A 22,973-nucleotide genomic window follows, 5' to 3' on the forward strand; every position below is an offset into this window, starting at 1 on the left:
CTCACTTTTAGAATTTTTTCAAATTTTCACTATTTATTTTTTCTCGAGATACGAATCGAAATTTAGGGTTTTACAATAGTTTGATGGGAGGTTTAACCCATGACACTCAATTGCTTGGACGTTTGTGTCACACACAATTGTTCCAACATGATTATGTTTTATTATATAGATTTGGGGAGAGAATTTCATTGACAATAATAAGAGCAAGTCCCAAATCACCTTTATTATTACTAAACACACATGTCACAAGGAGTTATTTTTAATTTAAAGTATTGATTTCAAGATTAACAAAATAGTTTAGGTTGAAATTTCTGGATTTTTTATTAAAATAATCCTGATTATACTAAATTTATTTAAGTATAAAATTTCACTCAAATTTTGGTATCCATTCACTTCTACTCAACATCATCTCATTATAATAGTAAGGGGGCAGCTATTTGCACACAGCGAAATGGCTCAAAGCACGCACTTTCTTGCAATACCCATCTTTACTTTATTATAACTGATTGCACATACCCAATTATTATTTTGTAACTCAAATTATTGGATTCACCCACGTAAGGGTATTGAACGATTACACCCCAACCATAAACACTGGGCGGTGCCTCTTCTAGCCGTTAAAACTCTTTTGACTTCTCTCATCCTCTTGATCATCTACCCTTGGATACTACTTGTAACACCCCAAATTTTTAATTCGTATCTCGAGGAAAATAAATAGTGGAATATTAAGAAAATCTTGAAAGTGGGATTTAGGGGTAAAACTTTAGGATGTTTTTGATCATTTTTAATGGAATCTGACCTCACCATTAGATTCAAAATGATCGAAAAACATAGTTTAGCCTGTAAGTACGCTCAAATGCGAGTCCGAATATAAAAGTTGCAAAATCCTCAATTATCGGGTCGGACTAGGCTAAAACAGTGACTTTTTGTTAGAGTAATAATTTTTAAAATTCGATCATACCATTGGGTTCATAACGAAAAATTATTCAACATAGACTATTTATTTGTCATTTTTGGAGATCAGGAAGTCGAATTATCGTAAAAAACGAAAACGACATCAAGTTTAGGGGTCACATCAGGCAAAAAATGTAAATTTTTTATGGAGACATAATTTGTAGAAATTGACTATACCATTAGATCCGGAACGAAAAATTAGGTGAAATAGAGTATTCATTTTCAATTTTGGAATCCGGATGATCAATTATCATCGATCGAAACAATTGACAAAATACCGAATTCGTCCCACATTTTATTTAAATAATATTTTTAAAATTTTTTTTTCTCTCATCTTCCCCACTCGTCCAAACAGTGCAAAAAAAAAAAAAAAAACGAAAAAAAAAAAAAAAGAGAAATTTGTTTTTCCTCTGATTTTTCCACTTCAGATCTCTCGCAAACGGTCCATTTTCGACGATCGCCGCAGAAGAGAAAAAGGTCCGCAGGTACATTCTCTACAAAACCCACCCAACCTTTCTTCGTTTCACTTTCTATTTCATCCAATATCGTCAAAAATCAGTCGTATTTAGATACGGAAATTTCGAAACTTTGACCTCGGATTTCGTCCGTTTCGGGGTCAAACCGTCTTTCGACGCAGAAGGGAGAAACGTCCGCAGCCTCATTCTCTACATAACCCAACCAAATTCTTTCCGTTTTCTCGTATTTTTCACCCCGTATAGTAAAAAATCAGCCGTATTTTTATACGGAGATTTTCGTAACTTCAATCTCGATTTTCATCGGTTTCGGGGTCAAACCGCCTTTCGCCGTAGAAGGGAGAAGAGACGAGCACATCGAGATCTTCAAAACCACCAGGTCGATTTCAAAAATCAGCAGCTTCGAAGTTCGGTCCGTCTCGATTTCCGCGCGCGATCGCCTCGATTTTCGCGCACACGCTTTGATCCTTTTGCCTAGAGATTGTAAGGAACTCTCAATTTCTATTAGTAATCGTAGATTGTGAAAATTGCATTTAGGATTTTATTAAAAATTTGTGGTGAGTTTCCAAAATATAGAATTCTTATGTTATTTAAAAATTCACGCCAGAAATTGCATGTTTGATATGTTTAATTGTATTTTTAACAAATTATACGTGGGTAGGATATTTAACGGGTTATGCCTAATTCATAAATTGGGTCTTGTGCACTGCTCGGACCCCGTTTTGATATGAAATTTGTATTTTTTTTCAATATTATTGATAGAAATAAATTCTATAGTTGAAAAATGTGATTTAATATTCAATGAACTCATATTGAGTTGATGAATATCAGAAAATGGATATTTTATGAAGAGATTAAAAACTGTAAAAGTCGAAAAAAAGGAAAAAGGTATGAAACGGTAAAATGTCAGAGTCAACCCGAGGGGGGTGATGTCTGCATTTTACGATGTTGTGTTGTATGCAGGTTGGTGAACGGATATCCAGGGATAATGTTACTGGTTGCATGTTTATTTACTTTCTGTTAGCGCGAGGCGCTCTGTTATGTTATTTATTTTAGGCCGGGTGGCCACACTTGCATGGTAGGAAACTGGATATCTATTCTCAACCTTGTATTGTTAATTCTCTTTTTTTTCAAATGAAAATAATATACTATGTAGCTATTTTGTGAGCTGTTAAAGAGTTTGTGAATGCCTGAAGGGATAGTGCGTCATATCATCCGGAGTGGTGTACTATCCTGGGATGTACGGTAGGGACCACCAAGCTCATACGTGGTATGGGACGTGTATGAGAGTGGAGTCACAACTGGAATCCGGGTTTATTCCTCTCTATCTTTACCAGTGAACTTGTAATGTAAAGGTGGTCGTATACGAATGGTTTGTATCTTTGGGAATCACATGTACGCCTGATAGGCATAGACGAGAGATTAGTCAGTGATCACTAACAATCTATAGTAGTCGAACGTTCTGACACATCGAAAAGAGACCCATTGCTTACGGTCACGTCAAACGGCCAGCCTGAGCCGGATAAATGGTCAACCAAACGTGGTAAGGGCAGCGACCGGCCACAAAATCAGGAACTAAAAGTCAGAAAGGAATTGTAACATCAGTCCCGACTGGGAGCGATCCAGTCGTGAATCCCAACTCTCTAATTCCAATACTCCACCATTGTGTATTATGTATCTTGCTGCTTTACTTTGATATATAAAATGAAATACATGTTTAATGTTTCCATTTGATCAATTAGATTTGTACATAAAGAAAATGGTATAGTGAGTACTGTTGATTGATGTAATGTCAGTTTTAAAATGTTTAGTTGCTCATCCCTGGCTATATGTACCAGTTAATCGTAGTTTATTATGTAAAACTTTGATTATTTTAAAATGATTCAGTATGCTTATTCGTTCATGCTAGGAGGGGTTATTGGCAGAAATTGTTTGTTTCCCTACTGGGTAACCATTGTTACTCACCCTTTCCTTCTCTATTTTTTAGTTTCAGATCCGAAGCTTGGCGAGGCAAGTATAGAGTACGAATGAGGATCATCTGGTTGGTCAGATAGACAACCAGAGTTCGTCACCTGGTAAGTACTAGGGCTATACCCCCTAGTGGTGTCAATTCCCCCAGGTAGTTTTATGGATTCTGTCTTGAGTGTTAGGAATTCTGTTAGAGTGAGAAATTTTGTATAATCCTGTATTCTGGTTATTCTTCCGCACTTTGATCTTTCGTATGTTATTAGACGTATTTAAGCTTCCGCTAGTATTATATTTTGTATATGTATGCAGGATTGTATGTCGTTTATCAGGTGCATGTTGAATCGCCTTGGAATGCTAACATAAACAGAGGAGACCATGCCGAAATTTCGAGGTGCCACCTCATACCTTGAAATCTGACATGGGGATTTGTGTTAGTGTTCGGCGGGGCGCCACACTACTTACCATTTCATTCTCAAGACTACAATGTAAGTGAATCTCCATCTTCAATCTATTTAAATCACTTCTTCTTTGTAGGATTTAAGCATATAATCATTTTCTTTCTTTTACAAGAATCTATGCTTGTTATTTTGGTGTATATTTTATCAAATTTAGTTCATTTGATCTATTTAAACATCTTATTTCTACTTCTCTATGTTGTATTGTTAAAAAAAAATCATGATTTTCCTCTTTCCAATGGTCCAGTACTGACCTAGATGGGTTATACTCGGTATGTACCTACTAATCATTTTCAATTCTGATCGGTATCTATATATCGAACAAACTCAGTATGTACATATCAAATGTTGCTTACAACTTTCGATAATGTGGTACCGAATAGAAGTATTAATTTTCTGAATATGTTTTACATTCTTAAACTTGTTTTCTCATCTTGTAAGAAGTGTATTAGGCCTACATCTTCCTATAGGAGACGCTGTAAACTAACAACTCGAGCAGAACCTTCAGGTCAAACCAACAACTCGAGCAGAACCTTCAGGTCAAAGAATTGCAGAAGAATCTAAAAGACCCACACATTTTCCCGATGGTCCCGAAGACCCTTCATTTCTACAAAGTTTTGGAATGCACGTTGCATTGGATATATGGAATAGATAAGTTGGTTTAATTTTAGAATTAATTAAATTTGTTTACTTTCAATTTTATCGAGATAAAGCTTATATTTTTGTTATAATGTAAGAACAGGAAATGTTGAGATGCATTCAACATGCAATGAAAGCTACTAACTAGAAATTAAACGATGAGTCTTTTCGTGTTATACAAAAGATAAATGACTCACTATTGCAAAGTACTCATATAAATACACAAACAAGGTCCCTGTAATTGCGTTTGTCGAGAGATGACAACAGGAGACAAACATTTTCCACCTCCCCTTTGGAGAGATTACCATTACTATTGATGATGTACAACATTTGTTGAATCTTCTAGTTGTTGGTAAGACGGTTACGACCTTATTATTATCAATGATGGATGCAACGACATTGGTTGTCAATTTCATTTATGTTGGTTATGTCTTCTATTCTTGTATGTGGAGGGTTGTTGTGGATTCAACCCGGATCTTTTGAGATCCGTTAACGACCCGTTTAATTAGTAATGTGTGGGGTTTCCCCACCATTACTTGGGGTCCGGGGGCGAAGCCCCCGGGCAAAATATTGGGCCCATTTGGTTTGATTTTGGATCCGACCCGTTTAACCTCTTTGTAACCTTAAGTATATAAAGGGTAAGAGATGAAACCCTAGAGGGTGAGAGAGACATACGAGAGATAGAGAGAAATTGTAACCGTGTTCTTCTTTGGTTAATATAGTGAAATCACCGTTTTCGCCCGTGGACATAGGTCGATTCTTTGACCGAACCACGTATATTTTGTGTCGTGTGAGATTCTTGTGTTCTTGCTTGATTTATACTTCAGATCATAGGGTTTAGTCTAACAAATTTAGAATTAATAAGAATATTGTATTGGAATAGTTTGGATAGACAACTTCAGTTAGAATGGAATGGTCATGTAAAAAGTTGAGTAAGTCATTACAAGATTCTCCGATAGAACACCAAGACAATATTGTTAAGGGTTATCTACTATATTTTTTAGGGTACACATTATTTGCTAATACGAATGTCGACAATAACTTCATAATTTACCTCAAGATATGTGAAACAATATCGCATATGATTTTTATATTGATTTGATAAAAATGAAGATACAGATCCCAATATCATCCTCTGATTAACAATCTATAACAAAAATAAAGATGGCGGCATGTGTGTAACTTTCTTCTCTCCGGGTTTCACACATGATCGGCTAAGAAGGTTGTTTTGATGATGGTTTTGTTGTTCATGATCTTTAGTATGGTATTTGCATGGATTTTTTCTTCGAGCTTAATAGGCTGAAAAAGGTGGTTCTTGATTTCTTAGCAATGGCTTGTGATGTTTTGATCTTTTGTAAAAAAGTTGTGTGATTTTTCTTCTCGTCGAGCTTCTCATTTGATAAGCTAAGAATGATTTCTTGGCTTTTGGAGAATGACTTTTCGGTTTAATCTTCTTTACATGCTTATTGTAGATTTTCTTTTCTCTATATTTCGCGCTTAATCAGCTGAGAATGATTTCTTGATTTTCGGAAAAGGACTTTTAGGTTTGATCTTCTTTGGAGGTTTGTTGTAGATTTTATTTTCTTTAGGCTCTATGCTTTATTAGTTTGGAAGGATTTCTTGACTTTCATAGAAGGACTTTTGGGCTTAATCTTCTTTTGAATCAGAATTAAAGTCTCTCTTGAAGAACTTTACCTCGTTTCTAGAGGAGGGCTTGAGAGCTTCTTCTTCTTTAGAGGGAGAGATTTTGTCTTCTAAGATAAAGTAATGCAGGTCCCTCTTCAAATAAGGGAGGTTTTAATATTGTTATTTAATTTTTTAACTATGCCCCTACTTAAGAGCTTTGATTGGTTCATTTAAAGGTTAATTTGGTCTGATTCCAAATTTAAGGATTCTATGGATATTTGGTGGGCTCCACTTATCTGTTTGAGTGTAGAGCCCAATATTTAATGTAGATCACTTGGGTTTTTTGGATCACGAGCTTTATCTATGAAAACCCAAAACCAGGACTTTAAGAACCTTATCCCAGCCAATGGCCCAATTTGAACATATGAGCCAATTTATGACTTTTAGGGACTTTATTGTGATTTGCAAAATATATAGGGATCAATTTACAATTTTGATGCTACTAATGCCCCCTCCAAGATGCATTGTTGGACGCGTAGTTAACAACGATATGTCTGGAGTGTGGATGCTTCAGTAAAAATGAACCTTTCTGTTAGCATTTTCATTTTCACATTGAGTAGAATATCAATATCTCTTCCTTCTTTTGTTTATTAGTGCCTTGTCGAAAAGCTTTGAAGCTTAGTGGAGGGAAGAAGTTGATCACGCTTAGACTTCTTCTTTGAAAACTTGTAACAAGATCACACAACCGAGAAATATGATAGTCTTCTTTTCTAATGTCGGATGGTGACTTATAGTACATAACATGCTTTCACTTTTGGTCAAACTTGTCATTGTGTTGTCAAAAGCGTAACTGAAGATGATATATCCATAATCACACTAATAAAACACATGATGCTTTGGTGAGGACAAGTGCTTTTCACTAGTTCTTCTATTTTTATCTTCTTTTTTTTGTAATAAGATAATTATTTTTTATGATGCCATGTCAAAGACTCTAAATATCATGGGCGTCACATACTTTGTGTATAGACTTTTGAAGACTTGGAATTGGAATCAAGGTGTATGGTCCAACAAGAATGGAAATGGGCCTCGACCCAATTGTTCAAACCCTTTAAAATGGCCATGTTCTGGAAGTCATTTCTTTAAAGATCAAAAAAATGTTCTCAATCTCAGGAAAACAACCTCCCCATTTAACTTATTCAAGCTATGATGATGTCTTCAAAGTGAGGGTAATGATGATGTTTAAGCTCACATCTTATGTGAAGTGAATCTCGAGGTCCATCTAGTGGTTTCAATAAGATCAATTCCTTGAGTGCAAGAGATGCCTTCATTTAATCGTCCCAGCCAAAGAACACCATTTTTGTTCACACCAAACCAGGTCAGCTCCTCCAAATTTTCAAAGGTAAAATTAATTACCTTCAGTCCATCATTTTTTTAATCTTAATATTCATCTTCTTTAACTCACAAATAATAATTGATTCATGACGTAGTACCAGGCAATGGAACTTTGGGTAGAAGAGATTTCTTTAAGATATTGAAAGAATGGATTGGATACAAAGTCAAGGAACTTAAAGATGATGGATTCTTAGATAGAAATCAAGGATCTAGTTCAAGAGGTTGCATGTGGAAAAAAAAAATTATGCACATGGAAAGGACAAACCAACAAGCTATAGAAAGAGCTTGGTACAACCATATCAACTTCCCATGCCAAAGTGAGTATGTGTAGAGAGTGTATAGAGAAGGAAAAAAGAAGCAGAAAATGGGGCAGCATGATGTGGTATGGATAGAACTTAAATTTATAATCAAACTTGTTAGAAGAAAAGTGAGGGTCGAACAATAGGAAAGGGGATAAAATCAAGCAAAGAGTATGAAATTGAATCTAACCAAACTATAAAAACTGTTTTTATATTTTTAGAGTTACTAAAATAACATACAAGTTGCTGGAAAATAAAACAATAGAGAGTAAAATAAGATTAAAACTACGGAGGGAAGTACCATTGGAAAGAGATCCACCTAAAGCAAATTATTAAGACAAAATTTAGTTCCTAATCTCTTTGATAACTCAATCATAAAGACTTGGTGTTAACTCCTTAGATTAAAAAATTTAGCAAGATAAAACCAAATTTAAAGAACACTAAGATAGAATTATTTTACTCTCTAATATGTGAATCTTTTACTACTAAATATCTATATTAAGCATGCTATATCTTGAACTAATGCATGAAGCATCTAGGTTAAACATAAAAGATGTAATAGTTCATCTCTAACCTTAATTTATAGGAGTGGACAAGCCTTGAAGAAAACTCATGAGCATTAAAGAAAATTAAGAGGTAAAGAAAATAAATACATCAAAGTAATCTTGCTTTAGGCTTCTCCATTTTTCAATGGAGGGGAGAGTTAACCTAAAGTCATAGTAAGGAAACTATAAGAAGTGAACAAAAAATGTTCTTGTATTCATTGAAGACTAAAGGTCACAAAATTTCTTCTCTTCTACAAATTTACAAAACTTTAATGAAAATTAAGTTAAAATGGAAAATACAAGAGAGAAGGCCTTAGGTTAAAGGAAGAATAGCAAAGAAAAAGTCCCAAGGTTTTTTACTTTGACAAATACTATATTTATAGAAATCTGAGACTTTAGAAGGATCCAATTCAAGTCACCATCATTATTATAGATAAGATCACGTGCAGAGCAAAACCCTAAAAAATTAAGGTAATCCATCAAAATTCCATCACCGCGCCATGATGAGTCATCGTTGCACGGTGACATTAGCACATTTTGGGCTAGATTTTGATTGGGTTGCTCCATTTGCCCTCCTGGTTGTAGTGCAAAATTGATTTCTTGATTTCAAATTCTTAATCGATGATTTGATCTTTGACCTACAAAGTGAACACGCGCGTAATCAATTTTCGGACAAATACAATTATTTTGAGTAAATAAGCATATTTAATATGGTGGAACATACAATATGATATGTTGAGGCTTAATATGATTATTTACTTAATATAGCATAAGAGATAGAAGAACAAGAAAAAAAAAAGACTGAAAAAAAAATAATATCCAGAAAAGTGGGCAAGCGAGCGCTCTAAATGGAGCAACCACCCAAGAAAGCGAGCAGAAAATAGAGCCATCAAGAGGTCAAAAAGCAATTGGGGAAGGAAGACCAATCAAGTAATAGAGCAATCGATTAAAGTAATTGATAAAGCAACCTACCAATATGTTAAATTAACCAAGCAAGCAACTGAGCGATCGATTAAGTTAACCAAACAAGCAACGAAGTCAATCGATTAAGTTAAGCGATCAAAGAATTGAGTGATCGCTGAAGGGAGAGTGAGCACACCCGATTTCTAACATAATGTTCTTACAATCTATTAGATTTGTAACATAATTTAGTTAGGACTGAATTTGAACATAAAATAATGATTGGACCATGAATGTAGAAAATACAAAAAATACAAAGAATAACGATTAAAATAGAAAAAAAAAAAAAAAAAGAAGTACAGGAAAGCAAGAAGATACACGAAATAGTAAACAAACATATGAAATAGGGATATAAACCTAGAAAAAAGAGTAAACAATGAAGAAAAGGGGAAAACAAAAGAAAAAATAGGAAAATGAAAGAAAAACTAGGGAAGTATGGGTCAAAATAGTGAAAAATACAAGTTAAAGTTGAACAAAGAGAAGGAAAATAGAAATCACCACAAAGAGGGTCAATGAAAACACCATTTCGTTCTCTTTCTTTTTGTTGGTGATGATGAGTCTACCATTTCGTTCTCCCTCATTATGATCTAAAGACTTTGTTCTCCCATCTTTTAAGGTAAAAAATCAGCCATGCATGGTGTTTTGAGGATTAATGGAGGTGTGGGATGTTTCTTCTCTTCTCTTTAGGACCATCAAGGCAACAAATCGAAGGAAAATAAGAGAGGAAGACAATTATTGAGTTCTTCTCCTTGTTCCCATTATAAAGATAATAGATCAAGGATCCAACCTCGCAATTAATAGGGTGATTCCTTATTTCCTTCATCAAAGTTCAAGATGAACTTGTAGGTCAAGGCTTTCATGGTTTTAATTCTATTTTCTATTGTAAAAATAAATAAATAAATAAAAGTCTGGGATAGAAACTTATCAAGTAATCAAGAGTGAAAAAAGAAGAAGAGATCCAATTTGAAGCTTTAAGTATTTTTAAATAGATTTTGGCAGAGTTTTACCAAAATCCCATTTGTTCTTATGATTCTCCCCTATTTATAAGCTTACAAGCGAGGTCTGATACATGAAATTACAGAAAAATCCAAACAAAAATTAGATTGTTGGTTTTATGATCAAAGCAATCACTCTATCCTTAGAGCGATCAACAACACATTTGCTTCATTTTTCTTCTATTTCTACTTTTGTTCTTATGATATCTTTCTATATTTCTTCTTCTCATCCTTGCTTACTTGGGCATCCACTCATGGTCAAAAATGTGTTTTATTGTTGACAAAAACAAGGGTTGGCCATTTGTCTTGTACAATAGAGTGCCCTTTTTATAGGGCACATCATAGATCGATGTTAGACCTCGGTCTATGTGTTGTCTCATCAACAACATGTTTGCACGCATGTTGGGGGTAGTTTGGGGTGGTTGCGATGTCACTTTAGACTTACCAAATCGATGTTGTAGGCTGATCTGGATAGTCAAGGGTCAAGTCTAATTGATTTGGCCCAAAAAGTGGTTGGAGAGTTGACTTGGAGTTTGGGTTGGGTTTTAAGGGCTTGTTTGTGACGCCCCGCCAAACACTAACACAAATCCCAAGGTCGAACCTTGAAGCTTGGACAGTTTCCTCCGTTTATGTTAGCGTTCTGCGGAACTCAAAACAAAGGAAACCGATAACCAACAGATCCTGTATATGACAATGAACCAAAATATAAAAAGTATGAAAGACAGTAAACTGCGAATAACGCAGGATTTGATTCAGAGTTGCGCAAAAAGAAGGAAATATACAGGATTACAAAAATTTTCTCACTCTAACATAGACCTAGCACTCGGTCCCAAAAAAAAACATATACCACTCCTACGACGAACGACCTACTAGTAGAAGTAGTCATGGTGCTCACCGGGTAACGGACTCTGGTCGTCAATATGACCCACCAGGTAGTCCTCACTAGATGGCTCTACGACTGCCTTTCCGGCTGCAGGCTCTGAAATAATAAAAAAAAAGAAGGAAAGGGTGAGTAACAATGGTTACCCAGTAAGTCCACAAACAGCCCCTACTAATAACCTCGCCTAATATGTCCGAGTAAGCATACTGAAACATTTCAATACATGCAAGTTTTACTATTGAAACTACGGTTAACTGGTACGTATAGCCAGGGATGAGCAACTATATAATTTAAAAGTTTACATCACATCAATCATCGGTACTCACTATACATTTTCATTTTTGTTATACAACTACAACTTATCACATTGAAATAACAAACATGCTTTGCAGTTTATAATTCAAAATATAACAACAGATACATAATACAAGTTGGTGGAGTAGTGGAATCAGAGAGTTGGGATTCACGACTGGATCGCTCCCAGTCGGGACATGATGTTACAACATAAATCTGGCTTTTAGTTCCTGATTTTGTGGCCGGTCGCAGCTCTTACCACACTGGTGACCATTTATCCAGCTCAGGCGGGCCGTTTGACGTGACCGTAAGCAATGGGTCTCTTTTTGATGTGTCAGAACGTTCGACTACTACTAGATTGTTAGTGATCACTGACCAATCATCTTCATCTATGCCTATCAGGCGTGCATGTGATTCCCAAAATAAACACTCTATTCGGATACGACCACCTTTACAATACACGTTCACTGGTAAAGATAAGAAAGGAATGGACCCGGATTCCAGTTGTGACTCCATTCTCATACGCGTCCCATACCACGTATGAGCTTGGTGGTCCCTACCGTATATCCCAGGATAGTACATCCCTCCGGATGATGTGACACACTATCCTTTCAAGCATTCACAGACCCTTTAACAGCTCACAAAATAGCTACATATATATATATTGTTTTTCATTTAAAACAAAAGAGAAATTAACAGAACAGGGTGGAGAATGGATATCCAGTTCCTACCATGCAACTGTGGCCACCCGGCCTAAAATAAACAACAATACTCGGAGCCTCTGCGCCAACATAAATTTAAATAAACATGCAACCCCTTCATTAATAACCTGGATATCCTTTCACCAACCTACATACAACATACAACGTAAAATGCAGACATCACCCCTCGGGTGTGACTCTAACATTTTACCGATTCATCCCTTTCCCATTCTACCGTGTTTTTACTTCTCGACTTTTCAAATCAAATATTTCTTTTTCAAGCTTACAAATACACTTTGATCATTCGAACGAAAACTATCCAATTTTTGTTAAAATAGGGTCCCACTAGGTATGTGAAGGCAAACTGCCAAAATTGGAAAAAATCGGTGAAAATTTTACTAAGTGTCAGAAACTTGATTTTTCAAAGTTGTCAAAATTAAAGATGGGTTTTTTTTTTGTAAATGAAGGCCCTCGATAATATGAAAAAAGGTATGTAATTTTGTAACCTAATTCAAAGAAATGCAAAAGATATCACGTGAATACTTAAAACATTCCCGTCGTGATGAAAATTTGTTTATTTTTTTTCCGCTTCGTTTGGAGGAATTACGGGGGCCATAAGTAGTCAATTTGGCATGTTAAAAGCATGAGGAATCCAAAAAAAATATCAGAAAAATTTTTCGGATACTTTTTGATTTTCACGGTAGCTCACGGTAGCACCGTGCTTGGAGTACGGCGGCTCACGGTAGCATCGACAGAAACTTCGGTTTTGCAAATTTTTTTGATTTTTCTTCTTTGTTTCTTCGAGTTTTTCACTCCTTTTCGATTCTACTAACCCACCCACGAATTAAACATTTAAACTACGATAAAACACATCAAACATCACTATTTCTAGCATGAATTTGAAGTAAATTAAGCGACATTCTATAAATTTAAAACATACAAAAGTTTCGAAAGATCCCTAAATGCAATTTTTCGAAATCTACGGTTATTAATAAGAGTTGAAAGTCCCTTATTTGGTTTGTGGTTGCCAATGGCGATGAACCAACACAAATGGTCAATGTTCGACGGTTCGAAGTTCCGATAGTGGTTGGGCTTGGGTGTAAATGGTCGAGTTGATTCCAAAACCCCCTTTGAAGGTGTTCCACCCCCTTTTTTTGATGATGGACAACTCTCCCTTGATTTTGATGAGACTCTAAGTGGGTATAGATGAACCTACTTGCTGATTTTTTTGTGAGAGAACCAAAGAAAGGTAGGAAAATGAAGGTTAAACGGGTTGAAGGCGTGGAGTTCGTCGATGTCGACAACTTTCTCTCCTTCGCCGATGATCAACTCGGGCTCGCTTGCGATAGATCTTGATGGAAAAGGTTGAAACCCTAGGGTTGGAGAATGGGCTGATTCTTTGTGAGTTGGAGAGGAGAAAATGACTAAAAGAATAAGTTAGTTCTTTTTATATTAAAAGCTGAGGGCATTTTTGTACTTTTCTTTCATGCCTATTTTCGACAAAATCTTGACCATTCGAACTCGGAAATTGACATATGAGTACTCCATTTCGAATAATTTTTCGTTGCAGACCTCATGGTATAGTTAAATTTCCTTGATTCTTCCTCTATCAAACATTTACTATTTTGGGTCCCACTTAACACGGAATTCGAGGATTTTATAGCTTCCTCATCCGAACTCGAATTTGAACGTTCTCACAGGCTAAAGTACATATTTTTATCATTTCAAACCTAATGGAGAAGTCAAAATTCATTAAAAATGAACAGACTAAAATTCGAGTATTTTACCCTAAGTCATTCTTTTATAATTTTATCGAAATTCACAATTAGATTTCCTTGAGATATAAATTAAAAACTCGGGGTGTTACATTCTCCCCCCCTAATAAAAATTTCGACCTCGAAATTGAAACCATACCTTATTCTCGGAATAGTTCTGGATACTTGGCCTGCATCTCAACTTCTTTTTCCCACGTGGCTTCTTCTACGTTGTGGTGCCTCCATAATACCTTGACTAGAGGGATAGATTTTGATCTGAGTTGCTTTATCCTCCTGTCTAGTATCTGTACTGCTGCACATTCCTCGTAGGATATGTCTTCATCTACCTCTAAATTCTGCAAGTCGACCATGTGTGAAGGGTCTGGTAAGTACTTCTTCAACATGGACACGTGGAACACATTGTGAACTTGCTCAAGCTGTGGGGGTAGAATCAATTGGTACGCCACTGGACCTATCCGCTCAACTATCTCAAATGGTCCTACAAATCGCGGCTTTAATTTGCCCTTCACGCCAAATCTGGAGATCCCTCTTCGAGGCGATACCTTCAAGAATACTTGGTCCCCAACTTGAAATTCCAAAGGTCTGCGTCGTTTGTCTGCATAGTTTTTCTGTCTACTCTGAGCAGCTTTTAGCCTACCCCGAATAAGGCGTACTGTCTCAGTAGTTTCCTCAATAATCTCGGGTCCTAATACCGTGGCATCTCCTGTTTCTGCCCAACATATCGGTGACCGACACGGCCTACCATATAAAGCCTCAAATGGTGCCATGTCGATACTAGCTTGGAAGCTGTTATTATAAGAGAATTCCACCAATGGTAAGTGACGCTTCCAACTCCCTCCAAAATCCAAAACACATGCCTGCAACATGTCTTCCAAAATCTGAATTACTCGCTCAGACTGTGGGTGGAATGCTGTACTGAAGTTCAATTGAGTACCCATTGCTTTGTGCAGACTCTCCCAGAATCGAGACGTAAATCTGGGATCCCTGTCTGACACGATAGAAACTGGCACTCCATGTAGTCGTACTATCTCAGCTATGTATATCTGGCTCAGTCTATCGACACTGAACGAGACTCGGATTGGGATGAAATGCGCTGATTTCGTTAGTCGATCCACAATTACCCATATGGCGTCCGACCCGTCACTAGCTCTCGGTAACCCTACTACAAAGTCCATGGTCACGTGTTCCCATTTCCATTCCGCTATGGGTAATGGTTGGAGCAAGCCTGCTGGGTTACGATGTTCTGCCTTGACTTGCTGGCAAGTTAGGCATCTACCTACATATTCTGCAATTACCTTCTTCATACTCGGAAACCAGAAATTCCTTCGTAGGTCTCTATACATCTTCGTGCCTCCTAGGTGAATCGAATATCGGGAACGATGTGCCTCGCCTAGTATATCGGACCTCAATTGCAAGTCCTGCGGTACCCACATCCTACCTCGAAATCTGAGAACCTCATCTGATCCTTTTGACCAATCTAGGTCAGTCAAGTCCCTAGCTCTCAGCTCATATTCCCCCACATCTTCATCTATTTCCTGGGCTTCTTTAATTCGTGCTATCAACTCATTTTCAACCCTCAATGCACCCAGATATATGTGCGGCCTATACCTTTCTCTCGGAGTCTCAAACACGATTTCTGTGGCTTGTTCAAGCAACTGCCATTCCTTCAACATCATATGAGCTATGGTGTTTCTGCTCAATGCATCGGCAACCACATTGGCTTTCCCCGGGTGATACTCAAGGGTAAAGTCGTAGTCTTTGAGGTACTCCATCCAACGTCGTTGCCTCATATTTAATTCTCGCTGCGAGAATATGTATTTGAGGCTCTTATGATCAGAGAACACTTTAAACTTCTCTCCGTATAGATAGTGTCTCCAAATGCGTAGTGCAAATACTATAGCGGCTAACTCAAGATCATGGACTGGATAATTCTTCTCGTGATTCTTCAACTTCCTAGATGCGTATGCCACTACTTTCCCAAATTGCATCAATACAGCTCCCAAACCAATCCCAGAAGCATCAGTAAAGATTGTCAAGCCTTCACCTGGAATCGGAGATACTAAAATCGGAGCGGTCGTCAATCTTTTCTTTAATTCTTGAAATGCAGTCTCGCACTTGTCATCCCACTCAAACCGAACATTTTTCTGCGTCAGTCTCGTCAATGGTGCTGCAATAGTAGAGAATCCCTTAATGAATCTTCTATAGTAGCCGGCCATCCCAAGAAAACTCCTAATATCTGTCATCGTCTTAGGTTGTTTCCATGTCAATACGGCTTCAACCTTGGAGGGGTCTACTGCTATCCCTTTATTGGACACCACGTGTCCTAGGAATTTCACTTTCTAGAGTCAGAATTCACACTTACTGAACTTGGCATATAGTTCATGTCCACGTAAAATCTGTAATGTGATTCTGAGGTGTCTCTCGTGATCCTCCCTCGACTTAGAGTAAATTAAGATGTCATCTATGAACACAATGACAAACTTGTCGAGGTGCTCCCAAAATACCCGGTGCATCAGATCCATGAATGCTGCCGGTGCATTCGTCAGACCGAAAGGCATCACTAGATACTCAAAGTATCCTAGCCTGGTCCGAAATGCAGTCTTTGGAATATCCGCCTCCCGAATCCTCAATTGGTGGTACCCAAATCGCAAATCGATCTTAGAGAAATATTGGGCACCCTGCAGTTGGTCAAATAAATCATCGATACGCGGAAGGGGGTACTTATTCTTGATGGTCACTTGATTTAACCTTCGATAGTCGATACATAATCGAAGTGATCCATCCTTCTTCTTAACAAATAAAACGGGTGCTCCCCAGGGTGAGGAACTCGGTCAAATAAACCCCAAGTTAGTAAGCTCATCAATCTGCGCCTTCAACTCTCGGGTTTCTACAGGGGCCATTCGGTATGGTGCGATGGAGATAGGCCCTGTGCCTGGTACCAAATCGATAGAAAACTCTATCTCACGACTTGGAGGCAAACCTGGTAATTCATCTGGAAAAACATCCCCAAATTCCTTGACTACCTCTACCATATCCGGTGAGGTCTCTAGCTCTGTTGCGCTCAAAGTTCCCAACTGGTTGTATATAGGGTCACCTCTTCTATATCTGGATCCTCGAACCTTGACTTTCGGATATCCGGGCCTTCTAAAAACTACTGACCTCGCGAAGCAATCCACGTGGGCATGGTTCTGCACTAGCCAATCCATCCCCAATATGATATCAAAGTCGCAACTATCTAATGTCATAAGGTCGGTACTCATCTCTTGGTCCTCTATCCTAATTATACAGTTTTGACACAATCTCTGGGTTATTTGTCGGTCTCCTAACGGTGTGGATAGTTTCATTACTCGACCGGTGTCAGAAATCTCAAAGTCTAACAACTGTGCAATCTCGGTGGAAATATATGATCTAGAAGAACCGGTATCAAACAAAACTCGAATCTTAACATTAGAAATCAAAATTGTACCTTCTAGCACCTCGTCTGAAACTGGTATCTCCTCTTGAGTCAGATGATACACCCTGCCCTGGGGTCTAGGAATCACCCCTGACTGTGACTGTGATGAAGGACAGTTCCTCCTGATATGCCCTGTCTGCCCACACCCAAAACATGCCAAAGGTCCCGTCTGTATAGGTCTCTGTGGGGCAGGTGGTCTCGGAATCTGTCAGGTTAGTCCCCTTGGCCTTGTTGGCCTCACTGGAACCCCAACTGGTCCATAACTCGATGGCGTAGGAGCTGATACTGTGGATATGTGGGTCCTGAAGCACTCGGTCTCGAAAGCATCGGCCTCTTGGCCGGATCGGCCCTAGGAGGAAAAGAAGTCTGGGGTCGATTAGCCTGTCCCCTCGAAGTCTGTAGCTCCATCTCCTCTCGTTCAACCCTCTGAGCCCGGCTCACTGTGTCTCGATAGCTAGTGGTCTCAATCACTGACATCCTGGCCCTTAGGTAGGGTCGTAGTCCTCTAAAAAATCTGCGAGCCTTTTGCAGATCGGTCGAAATGAGCTCGGGTGCATATCGCGATAACCTAGTAAATCTCAACTCGTAATCCGTAACGGATAGACTACCTTGCACCAAACCTGAAAATTCCTGATACTTGATCTCTTGGGCCGTCTCAGATATGAATCTGTCCAGGAACATCCTCTCAAAATCGACCCACTCGAAGGGTCCCTCTCCCAAAACATTCCTCTCAAAACGCCACCAATAACTAGCATCCCCGTCGAACTGAAAGGCAGCCACCGATACCCACTGGTCTCTTGGACACTGCATGGTGCTCAGAATCTCTCGGGTCCTCAAAACCCACTCCTCAACCTCTGCCAGGTCGGAAGAACCTCCAAACCTGAGTGGGCGTAATCGTTGGAAGTTCTGTAACCACATCCCCGGATCTGTCTGAGTCTGGGGTGGGGGAGTCCTCGTGGCTCTCAGCGGTACAACCTGTGGCCGTGGCTCCGGTGGTGGCTCCTGAGCTGGAGTAGGGTCAGCTTCCTGTGAAGAAGCCTGGCGCTCCCTCAACTCAGCCACTTCCTCGACTAGTCTAGCCTGTGACTCAAGCATCTCCTTCCTAAACTTGTTCTGGGACTCAGCCATCTGTCCCATAAACGACATTAGCTGTACTAGCGGATCGGGAGTCTGATCCGATGACTGTCCCATCTCTACTGTGTCTCGACCTCTCCCTCGGCCTCTACCTCTGCCTCTGCCTCGTCCGTTCATCTCGTTTTTGTTCATCAATAGCAAGGCATTCATTTTCATCATGCTAAAGTCATTCTTATAAAGGAATTAATGAATATCTCGAATAGGAATTTAGTAATGAACACCATTTTCATTACTAATAGAACGAACCTAAAATCCTATCTTAATCTTACTGGGTTCTATGGACTCTAGACACGGAAGAGCTTGAAATCCCAATACGGAACTACTAATGAGCTCTGATACCATCTGTGACGCCCCGCCAAACGCTAACACAAATCCCAAGGTCGAACCTTGAAGCTTGGACAGTTTCCTCCGTTTATGTTAGCGTTCTGCGGAACTCAAAACAAAGGAAACCGATAACCAACAGATCCTGTATATGACAATGAACCAAAATATACAAAGTATGAAAGACAGTAAACTGCGAATAACGCAGGATTTGATTCAGAGTTGCGCAAAAAGAAGGAAATATACAGGATTACAAAAATTTCCTCACTCTAACATAGACCTAGCACTCGGTCCCAAAAAAAACATATACCATTCCTACGACGAACGACCTCCTAGTAGAAGTAGTCATGGTACTCACCGGGTAACGGACTCTGGTCGTCAATATGACCCACCAGGTAGTCCTCGCTAGATGGCTCTACGACTGCCTTTCCGGCTGCAGGCTCTGAAATAATAAAAAAAAAGAAAGGAAAGGGTGAGTAACAATGGTTACCCAGTAAGTCCACAAACAGCCCCTACTAATAACCTCGCCTAATATGTCCGAGTAAGCATACTGAAACATTTCAATACATGCAAGTTTTACTATTGAAACTACGGTTAACTAGTACGTATAGCCAGGGATGAGCAACTATATAATTTAAAAGTTTACATCACATCAATCATCGGTACTCACTATACATATTCATTTTTGTTATACAACTACGACTTATCACATTGAAATAACAAACATGCTTTGCAGTTTATAATTCAAAATATAACAACAGATACATAATACAAGTTGGTGGAGTAGTGGAATCAAAGAGTTGGGATTCACGACTGGATCGCTCCCAGTCGGGACATGATGTTACAACATAAATCTGGCTTTTAATTCTTGATTTTGTGGCCGGTCGCAGCTCTTACCACACTGGTGACATTTTATCCGGCTCAGGCGGGCCGTTTGACGTGACCGTAAGCAATGGGTCTCTTTTCGATGTGTCAGAACGTTCGACTACTACTAGATTGTTAGTGATCACTGACCAATCATCTTCGTCTATGCCTATCAGGCGTGCATGTGATTCCCAAAATAAACACTCTATTCGGATACGACCACCTTTACAATACACGTTCACTGGTAAAGATAAGAAAGGAATGGACCCGGATTCCAGTTGTGACTCCATTCTCATACGCGTCCATACCACGTATGAGCTTGGTGGTCCCTACCGTACATCCCAGGATAGTACATCCCTCCAGATGATGTGACACACTATCCTTTCAGGCATTCACAGACCCTTTAACAGCTCACAAAATAGCTACAATATATATATATATATATATATATATATTATATATATTGTTTTTCATTTAAAACAAAAGAGAAATTAACAGAACAGGGTGGAGAATGGATATCCAGTTCCTACCATGCACTGTGGCCACCCGGCCTAAAATAAACAATAATACTCGGAGCCTCTGCGCCAACATAAATTTAAATAAACATGCAACCCCTTCATTAATAACCTGGATATCCTTTCACCAACCTACATACAACATACAACGTAAAATGCAGACATCACCCCTCGGGTGTGACTCTAACATTTTACCGATTCATCCCTTTCCATTCTACCGTGTTTTTACTTCTCGACTTTTCAAATCAAATATTTCTTTTTCAAGCTTACAAATACACTTTGATCATTCGAACGAAAACTATCCAATTTTTGTTAAAATAGGGTCCCACTAGGTATGCGAAGGCAAACTGCCAAAATTGGAAAAAATCGGTGAAAATTTTGCTAAGTGTCAGAAACTTGATTTTTCAAAGTTGTCAAAATTAAAGATGGGTTTTTTTTTTTTTGTAAATGAAGGCCCTCGATAATATGAAAAAAGGTATGTAATTTTGTAATCTAATTCAAAGAAATGCAAAAGATATCACGTGAATACTTAAAACATTCCCGTCGTGATGAAAATTTGTTTATTTTTTTCCCGCTTCGTTTGGAGGAATTACGGGGGCCATAAGTAGTCGATTTGGCATGTTAAAAGCATGAGGAATCCAAAAAAAAATATCAGAAAAATTTTTCGGACACTTTTTGATTTTCACGGTAGCTCACGGTAGCACCGTGCCTGGAGCACGGCGGCTCACGGTAGCACCGACAGAAACTTCGGTTTTGCGAATTTTTTTGATTTTTCTTCTTTGTTTCTTCGAATTTTTCACTCCTTTTCGATTCTACCAACCCACCCACGAATTAAACATTTAAACTACGATAAAACACATCAAACATCACTATTTCTAGCATGAATTTGAAGTAAATTAAGCGACATTCTATAAATTTAAAACATACAAAAGTTTCGAAAGATCCCTAAATGTAATTTTTCGAAATCTACGGTTATTAATAAGAGTTGAAAGTCCCTTACTTGGTTTGTGGTTGCCAATGGCGATGAACCAACACAAATGGTCAATGTTCGACGGTTCGAAGTTCCGATAGTGGTTGGGCTTGGGTGTAAATGGTCGAGTTGATTCCAAAACCCCCTTTGAAGGTGTTCCACCCCCTTTTTTTGATGATGGACAACTCTCCCTTGGTTTTGATGAGACTCTAAGTGGGTATAGATGAACCTACTTGCTGATTTTTTTGTGAGAGAACCAAAGAAATGTAGGAAAATGAAGGTTAAACGGGTTGAAGGCGTGGAGTTCGTCGATGTCGACAACTTTCTCTCCTTCGCCGATGATCAACTCGGGCTCGCTTGCGATAGATCTTGATGGAAAAGGTTGAAACCCTAGGGTTGGAGAATGGGCTGATTCTTTGTGAGTTGGAGAGGAGAAAATGACTAAAAGAATAAGTTAGTTCTTTTTATATTAAAAGCTTAGGACATTTTTGTACTTTTCTTTCATGTCTATTTTCGACAAAATCTTGACCATTCGAACTTGGGAATTGACATATGAGTACTCCATTTCGAATAATTTTTCGTTGCGGACCTCATGGTATAGTTAAATTTCCTTGATTCTTCCTCTATCAAACATTTACTATTTTGGGTCCCACTTAACACGGAATTCGAGGATTTTATAGCTTCCTCATCCGAACTCGAATTTGAACGTTCTCACAGGCTAAAGTACATATTTTTATCATTTCAAACCTAATGGAGAAGTCAAATTCATTAAAAATGAATAGACTAAAATTCGAGTATTTTACCCTAAGTCATTCTTTTAGAATTTTATCGAAATTCACAATTAGATTTCCTTGAGATATAAATTAAAAAACTCGGGGTGTTACATTGTTGGTGGGCACATTAAGGTTTGGGGGGGGGGGGGGGGGGGGGGGTTGAGAAAGATTGGGAGGGTTTCGAAAACTTGAGAAATTTCCAATTTTTTATAAAAGTTAGGGGATTGATACGGGAATAAGTTTGAGGGTTGTGAGGGGGGGGGGGGTGTCAAGAAGGATTGGGAGGATTCGAAAACAGGAGAAAATCTCAATTTTTGAGAAAAGTTAAGGGATTGATATGGGAATAAGTTGGAGGGGTGTTTAAGGTTCAGGAAGGTTGTTGGAAGATTTGGGATGAATTTTTGAGATTTTTGAATGGTCGAGAGTGTGTTTCGAAGGGTTTAGGGTTTTCAATTTTGGACATGGTTTGAGAGTTTTGGTTTTCGGGACGATTTAGGGTTAGGTTTAGGAGTTTTGGGTAGTGGTTCACAGAACAGGTTTTGGCTTCTCTTTGCCTTCATTTCTCTTCAGATCATAATAACAAAAAATGACGTTTCTTTGAAAAAAAATTACATCTTGTATCTCTGAGATTAAAAAATGTGACTTTTTCATTTATTACAAAAAAGACGTTTTATTCCCTTTTTTCACATGAAAAAAAATTAAACACTTTCTTCTTTTTTTAATGTGGGGTTTGATACATAATAGAATTTGGTGATTCATAAATGTAAAAATATGTGATTTAATGATAATTACTTGCTTTTATGAGTTTTTGTTGGACATGTATTTTTCATAATTTTTAAATTCTTTTATCTTTTATCTTTTATTTTCATCATTTTTTCCCATTTTAATTAGTTTTTCTGAAGTTTTCCCTTGCCATTTTGAACCCTTACTTCGACTTTGCAACTATGCTCTAGATAGATGGAACTTGCCAAAGCATTGCAATTTTG

This window comes from Akebia trifoliata, chromosome 15 (genome assembly GCF_017979445.1).
Source record: "Akebia trifoliata isolate Shusen 1 chromosome 15, ASM1797944v1, whole genome shotgun sequence".
Taxonomy (NCBI): Eukaryota; Viridiplantae; Streptophyta; class Magnoliopsida; order Ranunculales; family Lardizabalaceae; genus Akebia; species Akebia trifoliata.